General features: G+C 40.0%; 1 protein-coding gene across 2 annotated transcripts in view; it reads left to right on the top strand.

The window, feature by feature from the left end:
- The window catches only part of LOC118359147 (formin-binding protein 1-like), a 76,588-nt gene that overhangs the window by 11,226 nt on the left and 46,552 nt on the right, over window positions 1-18,810 (top strand). The window lies entirely within an intron of this gene.

The raw sequence follows: 18,810 nt of genomic DNA, 5'->3' as shown, positions 1-18,810 counted from the left end.
ACGTAAAACTTTGCGCTGTATGTGCAACACAGCATTCCTAAACTAGCCCACAATGTCTGCTGTATGGATCGAGCAGTCATTTGAACATTTCAGTGAGACATCTTAAAGGTGAAATCCATTAAAGCCAAGATAAGTGAATTCATTGCCCTAGAGACAATCAACTGTTCTCTGTCATGGGTGATGTTGGTTTTCGCCGACTGGTTGAGCACCGGTACACACTACCAAATGCACTATTTTTCAGATGTTGCCCTACCAGAGTTATACAGTAATAGCATCACTGCTATTAGCTACACAACATGCATACTCCCATTTGGGTCTTTGTGTGTCAAAGATACAGTAGCACTGTTAATGCTGTACAAAAAAATCAGCAAACAAGCAAACCCCGGCCACGAAAGATTGTGTTTATTGTGTTTACAATAACGCTTTACAATAACGTTTACAATAACGCGTTGGTAATACATAATTTGTTCGACCACAACTTCTGGGGTAGCTAGCTTTAGCTTGGTACCTAGCTAGCACCAATACAACCAGCCTGAAAACAATGACCAGTAGCAACTGCAGTCATTTTCATTATTGTTAGCAATGATTTAAGAATCCTTGTGGGTAAGTATTAGCTAGGTTGCCACTTGTTGTTCACCTATTGAAATTAAACTTCAGTTCATGAAAATAAATAGCTATCCAGCTACTTAAACCTGTTACCCAAAGCTAACGTTATAAGCAGCAAGCTAGCTTCATCTGGCTAGTGAGGCTCGAACGCACCAGGTTATGTGTTGTGAAGCTTGCCACAATAAGGATTAGGCACAAAAGTGGAATTTGCAGTTAGCCTTCAAAATAAAAGTTTGACAGTGGTGCAAATGAATATAAATAGTAGAATTATGCCATACTTTTATTTTGAAGGCTAACCGCAAATTCCGCTTTTGTGCCTAGTCCTTATTGTGACTAGCTTCACATAGATTGGCCCAACCACCATTAATAAAATAAATAAGAACTGTCTTATAAATTAGGGTTATTTTAGATGATGACACCTAGCTATATAGTTAGCTAGCTAACTATCGCTACTTTAACAGTTTGTCGTTTTGCTATGTTTTTGTTGAAGAACATTGTTTGCATCCATTTTTAATGACCAGCACAGTTGTTGCGCAAGTCAACTTTACCAGCATCAAAGCAGATGAATCGTTCTGACATATGAAATACGAGTGATAGTGTAATAGCTACGTAAAAATGAATCAATGCATTAAATTATTATGTGATGTGCAGTCATATTCAGGTCCTGATTGGTCAGCAAGCTTATTTGACTTGTTAAATGGTATATTTTTTGACACGCAAAGACCCAAATGGCGTTCCATAGAAATCCTGGTTGAGAATGAAACGACTGAACAATGAAACAGCACAGCAAGTAAGTGAAAGAAATAGGTTTTGATTGTTCCCATTACCACTAAAACATACACAAATGCCAACAACTTTTTTATGTGTGTGTGTGTAACCTTTTATTTATCGAGGCAAGTCAGTTGAGAACAAATTCGCATAACAGTTGTGGAGTGCAACGAGAGAGAGGCAGGTCGTTATTGCGTTTGACTAGGTAACTAAGGTTGCAAGATTGGATCCCCCGAGCTGACAAGGTGAACATCTGTAGTTCTGACCCTGAACGAGGCAGTTAACCCAATGTTCTTAGGCAGTCATTGAAAATAAGAACGTGTTCTTAACGGACTTGCCTAGTTAAATAAATAAATAAAATCGCCGCCCAAAAATACCGATTTCTGATTGTTATGAAAACTTGAAATCGCCCCTAATTAATCGGTCGACCTCTAGTCTGAATACTTTCCAAATGTACCATATGTTGACTTTACACAACAGTACAAAACATGACATACGTGCTATAAATATTTGGCACATCTTATTCAAGTCTGCGGGCGGCATGTAGCCCAGCGGTTAAGTGTTGGGCCAATAACCGAAAGGTTGCCGGTTCGAATCCCTGAGCCGACCTAGGTAAAATCATGTCTGTTGAGTATGCCCTTGAGCAAGGCACTTAAGCCAAATTGTTTCTGTGCTAAAAGACTAAAATAGATTAAAAAAAATAAAATAAAAAAAAGTTTTAAGTGTCTTAGTCACTGTGTCAACTAGAGTGTAGGTTAGTTAGTAAAACCCTGCTTGGCATGCTTTGCTAATCTACTTCTCTGTTAATGATTTAACTTCTGGAGATGAGGCATACATTTCTTGTACTGCTAAAGTATTGTCTTGTAAAACACAGCCTGCAACATGCAGCCTGCGGGCCAAAGTTTTCAGTGGAAAAAAAAGAAGAGTTTAGCTAAATGAGTTTAAGGAAATCTGTTCCCATGTATTCCTGTGAATTTAAAAAAAGTGGCATGATTGTTCCTCAATATGATCAAGGTATGAAATGATTATATTTGAAAATGACAAACTCCACTTAGTTGTGTTCAATGATCATGATTATATTAATGTTCTGGTACCCTGATCATTCGCTCTGACAAAAATTGTCCTGCAGCTGAATCTAGTTGCCTACCCTGGCCTGCAGGATATGGGCTGATCCTGATACTCAGAACTTGTCTGGTCTGGGCCATTTGTATAAAAAAAAAAAAAAAAAATTGTACATGAGAAAGTCCACTACCTGACTTTAAAAAATATATATGAGTCAGTCTTCTTTCAGAGGAGGGTAACCTAGCACATTGTGTACTAAAGTGTCAGCTTAGTGACATTTTGCCTGGGATACAAACAACCCCCTGTCTGTCCTATGTTTCCACAGCAGCAACAACTCCCAGTCAACACGTTAGTATGCAGGTCACTAAAACACAGCCTGATAATTCTCCTTTCTTACACGTGCCTTCTTCCTACTTGGGTCATTGTCTGTCTGGGAAGAAAAACAACAGCCTGTGAATCAATAGGTAAGGTAGGTAGGTAAGAAAAAATGTCTAAACAACAACTTTCCTGGAATCTTGGCACACACACACACACACACACACACACACACACACACACACAACTCAATCCCCCCTAGATTACGTGGTTCAGTCTGTATTTATCTGGCCAATAAGCAATACATTGCTTTGTCATGTCAACAAAAAGGTGAAACAGTGCTATCTGCTTTCTCATGTTTTTTTCCCCCCACTTCATGTAAACAGACCCAAACTATTAGTCAAGCTGCAAGAGGCCCAGTATAAAAACGAATGGGGAGTAAGTGAACAATAAACTCAGTTACCCTCTTATACAACTCAAGCCCACTCCCAGAGAGCCCATGCTAAAGCTAAATTCATTTTCCATGCTCGCAGAACAATGGCTGCCAAATGCTCATAGTTCTTGGAACAAAAGCATAAATTAATAAAACAGAAGTGGGACACCAGGACAGAGTTAGTTTGGCACACAATAACTTGCGCTGACACTACTCAATCTGCATTCAATGTTTCAAATGCATGGTCATACCTTGTTTTATTTTTGTTAATTACAACATCAAACGATGCCCGGTTTAAAGAGTTACTGAATATGGTGCAGCACAAGAGTTCAGGTGATACAGTTGAAGTCGGAAGTTTACATACACCCTGACCAAATACATTTAAACTCAGTTTTTCACAATTCCTGACATTTAATCCTGGTAAAAATTCCTTGTTTTAGGTCAGTTATGATCACCACTTTATTTTAAGAATGTGAAATGTCAGAATAATAGTAGAGAATGATTTCTTTCTTTCATCACATTCCCAGTGGATCAGAAGTTTATATGCACTCAATTAGTATTTGGTAGCATTGCCTTTAAATTGTTTAACTTGGGTCAAACGTTTTGGGTAGCCTTCCACAAGCTTCCCACATAAAGTTGGGTGAATTTTGGCCCATTCCTCCTGACAGAGCTGGTGTAACTGAGTCAGGTTTGTAGGCCTCCTTGCTCGCACATGCTTTTTATTTTCTGCCCACACATGTTCTATAGCATTGAGGTCAGGGCTTTGTGAAGGCCACTCCAATACCTTGACTTTGTTGTCCTTAAGCCATTTTGCCACAACTTTGGAAGTATGCTTGGGGTCATTGTCCACTTGGAAGACCCAATTGCGGCCAAGCTTTAACTTCTTGACTGATGTCTTGAGATGTTGCTTCAATATATCCACATAATTTTATTTTCTCATGATACCATCTATTTTGTGAAGTGCACCAGTCCCTCCTGCAGCAAAGAACCCCCACAACATGATGCTGCCACTCCCGTGCTTCACGGTTGGGGTGGTGTTTTTCAGCTTGCAAGCCTCCCCCTTTTTCCTCCAAACATAATGATGGTCATTATGGCCAAACAGTTCTATTTTTGTTTCATTAGACCAGAGGACATTTCTCCAAAAAGTACGATATTTGTCCCCATGTGCAGTTGCAAACTGTAGTCTGGCTTTTTTATGGAGTGTTTGGAGCAGTGGCTTCTTCCTTGCTGAGCGGCCTTTCAGGTTATGTCGATATAGGACTTGTTTTTACTGTGGCTATAGATACTTTTGTACCTGTTTCCTCCAGCATCTTCCCAAGGTCCTTTGCTGTTGTTCTGGGATTGATTTGCACTTTTCTCACCAAAGTACGTTCATCTCTAGGAGACAAAATCTCCTTCCTGAGTGGTATGAAGGCTGCGTTGTCCCATGGTGATCATACTTGCGTACTATTGTTTGTACAGATGAAGGTGGTACCTTCAGGGGTTTGGAAATTGGTTAATTCTTGGGAGCAGACTTGTGGAGGTCTACAAATGGTCTTTCTGAGGTCTTTTGATTTTCCCATGATGTCAAGCAAAGAAGCACTGAGTTTGAAGGTAGGCGTTGAAATACATCCACAGGTACACCTCCAATTGACTCAAATTGTCAATTAGCCTATCAGAAGCTTCTAAAGCCATGACATATTTTGGAATTTACCAAGCGGTTTAGATGCATAGTCAACTTGGTGTATGTAAACTTCTGACCACTGGAATTGGGATACAGTGAAATAATCTGTCTGTAAACAATTGTTGGAATAATTACTTCTGTCATGCACAAGGTAGATGTTCTAACCGACTTGCCAGAACTATAGTTTGTTAACAAGAAATGTGTGGAGTGGTTGGAAAAAACGAGTTTTAATGACTCCAACCGAAGTGTATGTAATCTGCCAACTTCAACTGTATGCATGTTTGTAGTGAGGATGTCCACAGCACAGATAAGGATCACAACAAATCACCTGGCGGAGTTTGCATGCTGTTTTGTACACATTGAGGAAAGGCATTAGATGGACGTCAATCCCAGCAGTGTCAAAAGCCTTCAGTGCTCCAGAGCAATATTCTTTCTTTACACCTGCAGGATCCTCCTACTGTGTTGTGTGGAAGAGTCAGAAGGTCTTCTACCGGTATGAACGGTAGTCTACCACTTTATGAGTGTGTAAATTAGAGGATGGTCAAAGGGGTTTTCATTCACCTTATCAGAGGCATTTTAGCTGTGTTCACAGAAGCTACAACAAGAATTTTAGAGCCTATGTTCCAAACTTACATTTGGCAAAAAAAAAGCTGACGTGAGAGTAATAATAATGACTGTTTTAAGAATATTGCTTGTTTTTTGGAGTTGGAGTTTTTGCAACAATTACCACTCTTTCCAAATATAATTCCAAATGCTTTGATGTCTTTTCAAACTCAGCAATAGAAAGCGGAACCTGACGCGTCATCACTGAACTGGCATCCATTCAAGAGGATCTACAGTGCATTCGGGAAGTGTTCAGACTAGGGATGCACGGTATATCTGTGAACATAATGGAATCGACCGATATTAGCTAAGAATGCCGGCATTGGCCCAATGTCTAGTTTAACGCCAATGTGATGTCAAAGCTACCGGGCGTGCCTATATAACATTGGTACATGACGTAATGACGCCACGTAAAATGTTATGCTACATGTGCAACACGGCATTCCTAACCTAGCCCACAATGTCAGCTCCGTGGATCGAGTAGTCAACAAGTCGAGCAGTCATTTTGAAAGAGTAAGAGAATTTCAGCGAGACAACTCAAAGGCAAAATCATTGACGCCAAGATAATAGAATTCATTGCCCTTGACAATCAACCATTCTCTTTGGCATTCAGGTTTCATCAGACCAGAGAATCTTGTTTCTCAAGGTCAGTGACCAAGAACCTGATGTTAACTCTGACAGAGCTCCAAAGTTGCTCTGTGGAGATGGTTGTCCTTCTGGAAGGTTCTCCCATCTCTGCAGCACTCCACCAATCAGGCCTTTATGGTCACATGGATGCCACTCCTCAGTAAAAGGCATACACCAGCCCACTTGGAGTTTGCCATAAGGCACCTAAATGACTCTGTGGAACTGCTCAGGACTGCAGCACACTGAAATTACATTGTCAGATTGTGTAGGGAAGATTTTAATTTACGGTACATTTGGCTGACTCAGCCTGCTGCGCTGGACTGAACCGGAGGACTTTTTACGTTCACATTACTGTTGACTTTTTCTATGCCATGTATTATGTTTTGGAAGCAGGCTCTGGAGTGAGCTAGGAAGACAGCCAAGTGACACAAGGGCACAACAGATTTGCTTACCCCCCTTTCAGTCCTGGCTGCCCCCTCAACCTCTACACCAGCTGTGCCAGGATCGTCCTCTGATTTAAAATGTCCTGAAGATGATTTACTGGGACGGCAGAACATACAAACATTCTCATCCTGACTATTGAAAACATTCTCTCCTCTCTGGCTACTCACTCAGCAGGGAGACTGAGTGAGAATGGATGTGCTGTCATAATACACTCATAGAGGGAGAACAAGAGTTTCCGTTTGGTGCAGATAAGAATAGCTGTGGTTGTCAGTGGTTCATGTTTGTGGCTTGGGCAGGTCACCTGGTTGAGGTCAGTGCTGCTGCTGCTTCCTCGGTACAGTAGTTGGTAACAACCCGGCTGGGCTAAAGCTGAGGCTCCTGCTACATGGAGATACTACTCCTCAGTAAACGAAACTCTGAGGCCAGTCAGTTGTGAACTTGTGATGTGGCCCTGCTGTGCCGCATTATGGCAGTGCCAGTGTCATGTGGACTGTGTCCTCCCCCCCATTCTCTATTTCTGTCTAACCCTCTCTCTGTTCCTGTATTTCTCTATTCTCTCTGCCTATCTTATTTCTCTATTCTCTCTCTACAGCTCTGTCCTCTGTCTCCTCTTTTCTTTCATTTCTATAGTCTTTCTTTCTCTCCTCTGTCTCAAGTGGATGTCAGGAAGGATACTGCTTCCTGCTGGAGCTGAAATGGGGCTTTTTTTTTTTTATGGGTGGGGCTCCTTAAAGGTAGCCAATGGCTTTAGTAGTAGTATGAACTCACTGAGATCCACTGCACTGTGTGCTATTAGTCATGTCAGCCGTGGCATTTCTCTGTATTGCCCAGCAGGCCGAGAAAGGAGGAGGATGTGATGACTGTCTTGTTCAAGGGGCACTTTAACCATACTTCAGAGAGTCAGGAAATTAGGTGGCTGTTAGACGGAGAGTGAATGAGAGAGAGGGATAATCAGTGGAGCTTCTCCTTGATTGTACTTTGTAGTTTCCTTCAGTTGGTGTGTGTCAGGGTTTCCTTTATGAAAATGTGGCTCTGAACGTTTGACCGGCAGCATTTGAATTTGCAGGACATTTGAGAAATTTACCAATCCATACTGCCCCATCAAGCAAAAAGGCAGTAACTGCTCATAGCGTGGAACTGAGAAATTGCTTTTATTTACTTTGGTTTCACAGTAACTTTATACAGTTACTGCTAATATCACCCACATTTTCTCCAAAACGCAATACATTAGAGGCAGGATACTTGTCCGCATGTATTTAATGTAGCAAATACAACCAAATGACCAAATGGGCTGTTACTGCCTTTTTGCTTGGTAGGGCAGCATAGGCCTATGCATTAGGGCGTCCACCCACGGTACTCAGAAAGATAGAAATCACATTTTAGATTATGGTAAGGCATCTTTACCTCTCTGGTATCATTGGGACGCTAGCGTCCCACCTCGTCAACAACCAGTGAAAGTGCAGGGCGCCAAATTCAAACAACAAACATACAAGTATTATACACCATTTTAAAGATGAACATCTTGTTAATCCAACCAAAGTGTCCGATTTCAAAAAGGTTTTACGGCGAAAGCACACCATGAGATTATTTTAGGACAGCGCCTAGCCACAAGAAACCATACAGACATTTTCCAGCCAAGGAGAGGACTCACAAAAGTCAGAAATAGCCATTTTTAAATGAATCACTAACCTTTGCTCTTCATCTGGTGGCACTCCCAGGACTCCCATGTTACACAATAAATGTTTGTTTTGTTCGATAATGTCCCTCTTTATGTCCAAACACCTCCGTTTTTGTTGGTGTGTTTTTAGTTCAGTAATCCAAAGGCACAAAGCGCGCTCTCAATATCCAGACAAAGTCAAAAAAGAACAATAAAAGTTTGTAGAAACATGTCAAACGATGTTTAAAATCAATCCCCAGGTTGTTTTTGTCATAAATAATCAATATTTCAACCGGACAAAAGCTTTGTCAATAGAAAAGGAGAAACAAGAAAGGCACACTCCCGATCACGCTCTGGACTCCTGTCTGGAAATTTCCACTGTCCACTCATTGAAAGTGCTGTATTTCCCTCATTTTTCCAAGTAAAAGCCTGAAACAAGGCCTAAAGACTGGCCACATGTAGAAGAAGCCATAGAGATCGTGAACTGGGTCCTCAGTCTTTGTATTGTGGATAGGCTTTCAATGGAAAACAGCCTTTCAAAATAATAGTACTTCCTGGATGGATTTTCCTCAGGTTTTCACCTGCCATATCAGTTCTGTTATACTCGCAGACAATATTTTAACAGTTTTGGAAATTTTAGTGTTTTCTATCCAAATCTACCATTTATATGCATATGCTAGTTTCTGGGCCTGAGTAACAGGCAGATTTAATTTGGGCTAATTTAATTCTAAATACATCGCTGACAGGATCACCAGAAAAGCAGCCCCACACCATCACACCACCACCTCCCTGCTTCATGGTGGGAACCACACATGCGGAGATCATCTGTTCACATACTCTGCATCTCACAAAGACATGGCGGTTGGAACCAAAAATCTCAAATTTGGAGTCGTCAGACCAAATAACATTTCCTCTGGTATGATGTCCATTGCTCATGTTACTTGCCTCAAGCAATTCTCTTTTTGGTGTAATTTGACCAGGAAGGCTTGGTTCACTCAATCTCTTCTGTTCAGTAGATGTTGAGATGTGTCTGTTACTTGAACTCTGAAGCATTTATTTTGGCTGCAATTTCTGAGCCTGGTAAGTCTATTGCATTTATCTTCTGCAGCAAAGGTAACTCAGGGTCTTCCTTTCTTGTGGCTGTCCTCATGAGAGCCAGTTTCATCATAGTGCTTGATAGTTGTTGCGACTGCACTTGAAGAATCTTTCAAAATTCTTGAAATTTTCCAGATTTACTGACCTTCATGTCTTAACGTAATTATGGGCTGTCGTTTCTCTTTGCTTATTTGAGCTGTTCTTGCCATAATATGGACTTAGACCTATTTGGTAAAAGACTGTTTTCTGTATACCACCCCTACCTTGTCACAACACATTTTGTGTTTGGCTCAAACGCATTCATTTGTGGAATTTCTTTCCTTCTTAACTAGTTACAAGGTGCACCTGGTAATTGAAATGCATTCCAGGTGACTATCTCATGAAGCTGGTTGAGAGATTGCCAAGAGTGAGCAAAGCTGTTGTCAAAGTATTGAGTGGCTACTTTGAAGAATCTCATATAGTATATTTTGATTTATTTAACACTTTTGTTTACTACATAATTCCATGTGTTATTTCATAGTTTTGATGGCTTCACTTATTCTACAATGTAGAAAATAGTAAAAATACCTGGAATATGTATGTGTGTAGGTGTGTCCAAAAATTTGACTTCTACCGTGTATGTATGTACAGTGGGGCAAAAAAGTATTTAGTCAGCCACCAATTGTGCAAGTTCTCCCACTTAAAAAGATGAGAGGCCTGTAATTTAGCATTGGTACACTTCAACAATGACAGACAAAATGAGAAAGAAAATCCAGAAAATCACACTGTAGGATTTTTAATGAATTAATTTGCAAATTATGGTGGAAAATAAACTTTTATTGATCAAATACTTATCTCAATACTTTGTTATATACCCTTTGTTGGCAATGACAGAGGTCAAACCTTTTCTTTTAAGTCTTAACAAGGTTTTCACACACTGTTGCTGGTATTTTGGCCCATTCCTCCATGCAGATCTCCTCTAGAGCAGTGATGTTTTGGGGCTGTTGCTGGGTAACACGGACTTTCAACTCCCTCCAAAGATTTTCTATGGGTATGAGATCTGGAGACTGGCTAGGCCACTCCAGGATCTTGAAATGCTTCTTACGAAGCCACTCCTTCGTTGCCCGAGCGGTGTGTTTGAGATCATTGTCATGCTGAAAGACCCAGCCACGTTTCATCTTCAATGCCCTTGCTGATGGAAGGAGGTTTTCACTCAAAATCTCACGATACATGGTCCCATTCATTCTTACCTTTACACGGATCAGTCGTCCTGGTCACTTTGCAGAAAAACAGCCCCAAGCATAATGTTTCCACCCCATGCTTCACAGTAGGTATGGTGTTCTTTGAATGCAACTCAGCATTGAAAATAAGAATGTGTTCTTAACTGACTTGCCTAGTTAAATAAAGGTGTTAAAAAAAATTCGCTGTCTAAAAATACTGATTCCGATTGTTATGAAAACTTGAAATCGGCCCTAATTAATCGGCCATTCCGATTAATCGGGCGACCTCTAAAAAATATATGTGTGTATTCAGACCTTTCCCTTTCCCACATTTTGTGACTTTACAGCCATTCTCTAAAATGGATGATATAAAAATTATAAAACTCAATCTACTCACAATACTCCATAATGACAAAGCGGAAACAGATTTTTAGACTTTTGCAAGAACAAATGAAAAAAATGTAAGTCTTTGGGATAGGGGGTGGTGATTTTCACGTCCGGATTAAAAGTGTTCCCAAAGTAAACTGCCTGTCACTCAGGCCCAGAAGCTAGGATATGCATATAATTGGCAGATCTTGTTAGAAAACACTCTAAAGTTTCTAAATCTGTTAAAATTATGTCTGTGAGTGTAACAGAACTGATATGGCAAGCGAAACCCTGAGGACAAACATCCCCAAAAAATAATATTTCACCTTACCACTATTTTCAATGGCTAGTACTATAATTCCTCCCAAATTGCAGTTCCTTGGGCTTCCACTAGATGTCAACAGTCTTTAGAAAGAGCTACAGGCTGGTTTTTGGAAAGATGACCCAGAAATTGTAGTTTTTCTAGGAGGCTCCCATTTTGACTGTAATGTTTCCAAGCGTATGGAAGAAAGAGCCTTCTTTCTTAGTTATTTCTGGTATTGAACGTACTATTCTCCGTCTTAAATTCTATAGTTTATTGGCGTATTAGGATACCTAAGGCTTGATTATAAACTTTGTTTGACTTGTTTGGAAAAGTTTATTAGTAACGTTTGGGATTAATTTTGTATGCATTTTGATGGAGGGAAACTGAGTCGATTATTGACTGAAGCGCGCCAGCTAAACTGAGTTTTTATGGATATAACGAAGGACATTATCGAACAAGAGGACCATTTGTAAGGGCACTCCAAAAGGTCCTAGTTACAACAGAAGATCTTCAAATGTAAGGCATATATTATATCGCTATTTCTGACTTTGGTGTCCCAACTCCCTGGTTGAAAATGATTTGTTATGCATTTGTGTGCTGGGTGCTGTTCTCAGATAATCGCATGGTATGGTTTGCTTTCGCCGTAAAGCCTTTTTGAAATCTTACACGGCGGCTGAATTAACAACAAGTTAAGCTTTATTTTGATGTATTGCACTTGTGATTTCATAAGTCTAATATTTCTGTTTTATATTTACGCTAGCGTCCCTCTGATCCGCAATACGTTTTAAGTAAATAAGTATTCAGACCCTTTGTTTCCATTGATCATCCTTAATGTTTCTACAACTTGATTGGATATGATTTGGAAAGGCACACACTTGTCTATATAAGGTCTCACAGTTGACAGTGCATTTCAGAGCAAAAACCAAACCGTGAGGTCGGAATTGTCCGTAGATCTCTGAGAGGATTTTGTCGAGGCACAGATCTGTGTAAGGGATCCAAAACATTTCTGCAGCATTGAAGGTCCCCAAGAACACAGTGGCCTCCATCATTCTTAAATGGAAGAAGTTTGGAACCACCAAACTGAGCAATCATGTGAGAAGGGCCTTGGTCAGGGAGGTGACCAATAATCCGATGTTCACTCTGACAGAGCTCCAGAGTATCTCTGTGGAGATGGGAGAACCTTCCAACAAGACAATGACCCTAAGTATGCAGCCAAGACAGTGCAGTAAAAATGTCTCTATGTCCTTGTGTGGCCCAGCCAGAGCCTGGTCTTGAACCTGATCGAACATCTCTGGAGAAACCTGAAAATAGCTATTCAGCAACGCTTCCCATCCAACCTGACAAGGCTTGAGAGGATCTGTAGAGAAGTATGGGAGAAACTCCCCAAATACAGGTGTGCCAAACTTGCATCATCAAACCCAAGAAGACTCAATGCAGTAATCGCTGCCAAAAGTGGTTCAACAAAGTACTGAGTAAAGGGTCTGATTACTTATGTAAATGTAATATTTCCTTTTTTTATTTAAAATGTTGATAAATTAGCAAACCTGTTTTTGCTTTGTCATTATGAGGTATTGTGTGTAGATTGATGAGAATGTTTTATTCAATTTTAGAATAAGGCTGTAACGTCGCAAAAGTCAAGGGGCCTGAATATTTTCCGACGGTAGTGAATATGCACAGTGCGCACTCACTGGTGACGTGGCCGATGTTCTCTGCTGGTGCCAGTAAGACTAGGCTGTAGGCCTACCTTTGTTCGCTCAATTAAGTTGAGAATTGTGTTTACTAAAAGACAGGTTAGAGTATTTTCATTGTCTTCTCTATTCCACAATAGCCATTTGCTTTCCGAAATGTTTTCCCGCAATTGAATTTAGAAATATTGTTATATGCCTAGCTTGGGCCTCTTTTCACTGACAAGTTGCAACTCTCATCTTTTATTTGGTTTTTGCTGCGCACGCTGCCTTTTCTTCCGACTGTAGGTATTGCAATTTTTAAAACAATCCACAACTTACTTTATTTTAAAGCTAGGGGAAGCTAATGATCCTCTGTGGCCAAATCATGCTTTAGTAGCCCAATTTTATTTATTTATTTATTTATTTATTTATTTATTTATGTATAGACAAGAGTAGGCTATATAATTTTGGCAATTTAATTCAATAAATTTAGGGAATGGTTTACCTAGCCCTTTGGATGTGCTGCCTATAAGCCTATGTCAATCTACTATCCCCCATAGTAGAAAATTAGACTTATTCTATTGATCAGGTTGTTGAAAAAGAAATGGCCCAAACAGACTCTGCCTAGGCTACTTTGAAGCAAGGTAAAACATGCCTCGTAGTAAAATGTTCAGGTTTCAAACAAGTTAAGTAGCTATATGTTTTCAAAATGCATACTGCCTCCAGCTCATTGCAAAGTGGTGTGACGCACTGATGAAGCCTGCCTTCGGTTGCCTATGCAATTACCAGTTGAGATTAAAAATAGTAGCTATTTTTAATTGTGGCACCAAACACGATTTTTAACACACGATTGCATATAGAATCGTTGCTCAATGATATTGCTTATAAAAGTCTGGCAGAGTCTGTCTGGCAGAGTTTCCGCTCAAAGTATCTGTATGCTGTGCGCGTTTGATAAATAAGATGCTTAACAAATATAAATGTGGTAATTTAATTCCACAAAATGATGCATATTAACCTATAGACCTATAAGCATGACCGGTCAAATGTATTTATGTCAACTGGTATATCCGCCAATGAATAGGCTATAAAGTATTATTTCGCAATGGTATTTTTTTTATTTTTTTGTGCTTTTTATTGGCTATTTTTTTAAATATTTTTTATTTATTGGCTATTACTGGCTAACGGAATCCCTGTTGTGTGTATTAAGTCAGTAAGTCATCATGGCCCAGCAATAGTACAGATACTTCAACAACCCAACACCATAGTCACAGACAACTTCTGTGGTTTCTTGATAACTCCTAACATTGGAACTCTGATTTGACTTTAAGGCATGGCAGGCCTTTCTATTTGTATCCTGTGTGTCTGGGCATTAGCACAGTTCTCTTATCACTCCTAACAGGCCAGGGTGTTGACAGGCTTGGAGGTGTTGGGTATTCCATGTCATGCAGGCAGGGCTATTCTCTGCTTACTGATATATGAAAGCTGTTAGGTTAGCAGCCAGCTGTGGAGGTGCCCTTTCTACACAGACTTAGGCCCTGAGGCTGGACCATGACGTCACGTGTGTGTGTGTTTAACTGTGTTGTGCATGTGACGTGTGTGCGTTCGTGCAGCAGCCGTAGCTTAGGTTCTGATTCGAAGCAGGGGACTTTGTCTCCCAAAAGGTGTTTACCCTCTGGCCATGCCTTGCCCTCTTAGCCAAACAATCATTGTGCCACCATTCGACTAACCGAGAGGCTATGTCAGGCCAGGGGCCACATAACTGTATGGAAGTAGTTTGACCAGTGTTCATAGATAGATAGATGGGTATTTGTAGTGACAATTACAACAGTACTGAATGAACACTTATTTTAACTTAATATAATACATCAAAATTAATTTAGCCTCAAATAAATAATGAAACATGTTCAGTTTGATTTAAATAATGCAAAAACAAAGTGTTGGAGAAGAAAGTAAAAGTGCAATATGTGCTATGTAAGAAAGCTTCCTTGCTCAGAACAGGAGAACATGTGGTTAGTGGTTCCTTTTAACATGAGTCTTCAATATTCCCAGGTAAGAAGTTTTAGGTTGTAGTTATCGGAATTATAGGACTATTTCTCCCTCTTCCGTTTGTATTTCATATACCTTTAACTATTGGATGTTCTTATAGGCACTATAGTATTGCCAGCCTAATCTCGGGAGTTGATAGGCTTGATGTCATAAACCGCGCAATGCTTGTAGCACAGCGAAGAGCTGCTGGCAAATGCAGCAAAGTGCTGTTTGAATGAATGCTTATGAGCCTGCTGCTGTTTACCACTGCTCAAACATCAAATCATAGACTTAATTATAATATAATAACACACAGAAATACGTGCCTTAGGTCATTAATATGGTCAAATCCGCAAATTATAATTTCGAAAACAAAACGTTTATCCTTTCAGTGAAATAAGGAACTATTCCATATTTTATCTAACGGGTGGCATCCCTAAGTCTAAATATTGCTGTTACATTGCACAACCTTTAATGTTATGTCATAATTATGCACAGTTCTGGCAAATTAATTATGGTCTTTGTTAGGAAGAAATGGTCTTCACCCTGACTGCTTGCACAGAACGCAAGAGAAATGACACAATTTCCCTAGTTAAAATAAATTAATGTTAGCAGGCAATATTAACTAAATATGCAGGTTTAAAAATATATACTTGTGTATTGATTTTAAGAAAGGCATTGATGTTTATGGTTAGGTACATATTGGTGCAACAACAGTGCTTTTTTCCCCCACGAATGCTCTTGTTAAATCATCACCTGTTTGGCAAAGTAGGCTGGGATTCGATGGTAAATTAATTAAATTAATTGGTCAACCTCTTTTTATTTTTTATTTATATCACACACACAAAATAAGAAAGATACACAAGAGCAGATGTGCCTTTTTGATAGCCCTACATGCAGCAACATGGGTTGGCCTCTTACTTCGGACACTGCGCTGATCATATCAACAGGGAGTCATGGAACAATGTGTCATCAAAGCAGTTTTGCTGTATGACAAGGAAAGTCATAGACGGGCACATCCTTTCAATTTGTAGGGTGATTCTATATGACGACAGGCATTTCTCTTTGACTGAACTCTGTTACATCCAGGCGAGGTGAATTGGTCAATCACTAGTCCTGTTTTAGTCCTCTCTCTGCCATGTTGTGTGTGTGTGTGTGTGTGTGTCATTAGGCCCAGAGGCTGATAAATGGCATGTGCTGACCTGGCACTCAGGCTGCCTGTCTGGCCTCCCTATCCACTCCTCACAGCGCCTTCTGCCACCCTACATGATACATGCTAACTCAAAGGAACCTGAGAGCACAATAACAGGTGCAAGATGAGACATGTCTTATATTTACTGCCAGGACAACATTATAATCAAGCCTTCATGTTTAATTGATGAACAAGAAAGAAATGGGCTAATCATTTTTAGTGACAAACGGTGACCAGCTGTCTCTTATAAACACGATCAAGTATTGAACTTGTTTATCTGTATCTATTTTCATTAGTTTACAGGAAGAGCCTGTAACATCAACAACCACCATTAGCATTTGTGTGCTAATATTGCACTGATATTCTGATTTTTCACTAGCTTCCATGTAACTCCACAGGCGTTGATTGCTCGTGACAGAAATGTCACCCTCACCCAGCCATGCCTGCTTCCTTACTGGAAGCTGCAGAAAAAACATTTGACTTGCACAACAGTGTTGTTCTTTCTTTTGGGGGTGGGTGCAGAAGGAGCAGAGCAGACAATGGGTATATTGGGTTGCTATGAAACTCGTCCAGGTATTTTATATGGATTAAATATAGAGGTGTGTAGTGTAGCTATGGCAACTCTAGAGTAATCAAATATCTGTGATATGACAAAAAAAAACACCCACAATTGAATTCAGTCGGGCTCTATCTAACGACAGCCAAGAGACCTCTGGATGTGGACATATAAACCGCACACCTGTCACAAGGTTACTAAACCACACTACATGGCCTCAGGATGACTGGCTCCGTGTTGATGTGTTCTGGTACTAAAAGTAATTGTTAGTTGGGTTGACTGTTAATGAACAGGTCTCTCTGAGCTTTGATTCAAGTTTCTCTCCCACAGTAGATGTGTGTGCTGTCCTGGGCCATCACGCTGAGCAGTTGGGACAGAACAACATTCCCAAGCTCGTTATTAGAACAGGGACTTCACGTCCAGGGCACATAACATGGCAGGTTGCAAGGTCATGGAACGGACATATTTAAATTGTACTGTATAGAAGTGGGAAAGGATGGTACTGTTGAGGTGTGTGTGTGGATGCACAATCGTGACTCATTTTTTTGGAAACTAAGTGTGTGTCACTACTTCACAGGAGCACCATTTGAACGTAAAACTTTTTTGAAAAAACAAAATGTTTTTTGGGGGGCAGAAATGCCTTCTGGAGCATGTGAACTTTCATGTGCCTTAATAACATATGTGTATGCCATTATTTAAATACAAAGACAATTGTGAAATTACGAGCCTAATTGGTTTAACCACCGAAAGTCAGCAACCTTCCCGCTAGCCATGATTGGCTGAGATAATGAGTGGGCTGAACATGCCGAGAGATGCATTCGGATTGGTCTGCCATGTAGCACGTTTCTGTCTATAATATGAGCTGTTCAATATGTGTAGGTAATCCTTTCTAACGCACCTTTTTTGAAAGATATGATACAGTAGAACTGCATGAGTGTTGCTCTCCACATTCTGGAGGACCGAGTTTTGAAATCAGTGGAATTGGAGTATGATAGCTAAGAAGATGGAGAAAATTCTGGCATTTGATTGCAAATATGCAGATGGGGTTGAAAAGACAACACAGAAGGCTGTTGTATAAAACACTTGTCTCCGGATTACATCCTCCAACTAAGGGCAACCATGGCAGAGAGGGAGACGCGTCCATCCATGTATACGGGTAAGAGTCTAGCTAGCTACATTTTCAGATATTACACATTCCTAATTTTGTCAGTCGTTTTCATTTCAAGCTAGCTAGCTAGCTAACAGTACACTAACGTTACGTGTATGATCTGTGTAGTAATATTATTTGTATCTCAGAGCCATTTGCATTGCTAGTTATAGCCTAATGTTACCTAGCTAACATTGAAACTGGTTGGTTAACTACCTGCAGATACATGCAGGGTAGTAAAGTTAGGAGTTGGGATTATGGTTCATTGTTTTGCTAGCTACATGTCTAACAAAATACTCCACAATGCAAGTAACTATTTCAATATAATGTTTGTCACTGCGGCAACAGAGCAAATTTACCAGCTTCATCTATTTACTCTGATTTCAGAGTACCCTCGTCTGAGTGTGCCAGAGCGCAGAATAACTGACGTTTACAAATGCTCAACACCTGTTGAATATGGCCAGTGTCAGTAAACGTTGGCAAAAAAAGCGTAATTAAATTGTTGGCAGCAACACAGTTGCAGTCACCAACGCTCTGGATAACATAAAATAAGCCTAACCAGCTCTGCTAGAGTGAGTAAAATGGTCAGTGAGCTGTTCTCTCATTTGTGTCTAAGTATACTACACTGAATGGGTGTAGACAAACAAGAGCTCTCCAGTAGGTACCAAAACATTGTATTTCACACTCAAACCAGACGTGTCCTTCTAAAGCATATAAATATGTCTGGATTTGATTGGCATGAAAATGTAAGCATGGGGCTGATGAGCCATACATTAGACATTTTATGATCCAAAGCTCAAATGATTGTGCCGTTATCCAATACCAATATGATATATAGGCTACTACACATTACACATGATGATAAAAAATGAAACTATTTCCAGTAGACTAATCTTTTTGAGTGTGGACTGTATTACTGTATTATACTGTAATTTATGGACTTGAATTACACACATCGTTTAAACCATGAAGCTGGGAGAGAACATGTGATGCTGGTGCAGGACATGCGGCCTACAAAGTTACAATTATTTGCTAGCAAATTTGAATTTTGAAATATAGGGCCTATTTTACATTTATCATT

The sequence above is a fragment of the Oncorhynchus keta genome, chromosome 26, assembly GCF_023373465.1.
Source record: "Oncorhynchus keta strain PuntledgeMale-10-30-2019 chromosome 26, Oket_V2, whole genome shotgun sequence".
In the NCBI taxonomy this organism is placed as follows: domain Eukaryota; kingdom Metazoa; phylum Chordata; class Actinopteri; order Salmoniformes; family Salmonidae; genus Oncorhynchus; species Oncorhynchus keta.
The sequence above is the reverse complement of the archived record's forward strand: the minus strand, read 5'-3'. Positions and strand labels throughout refer to the sequence as shown.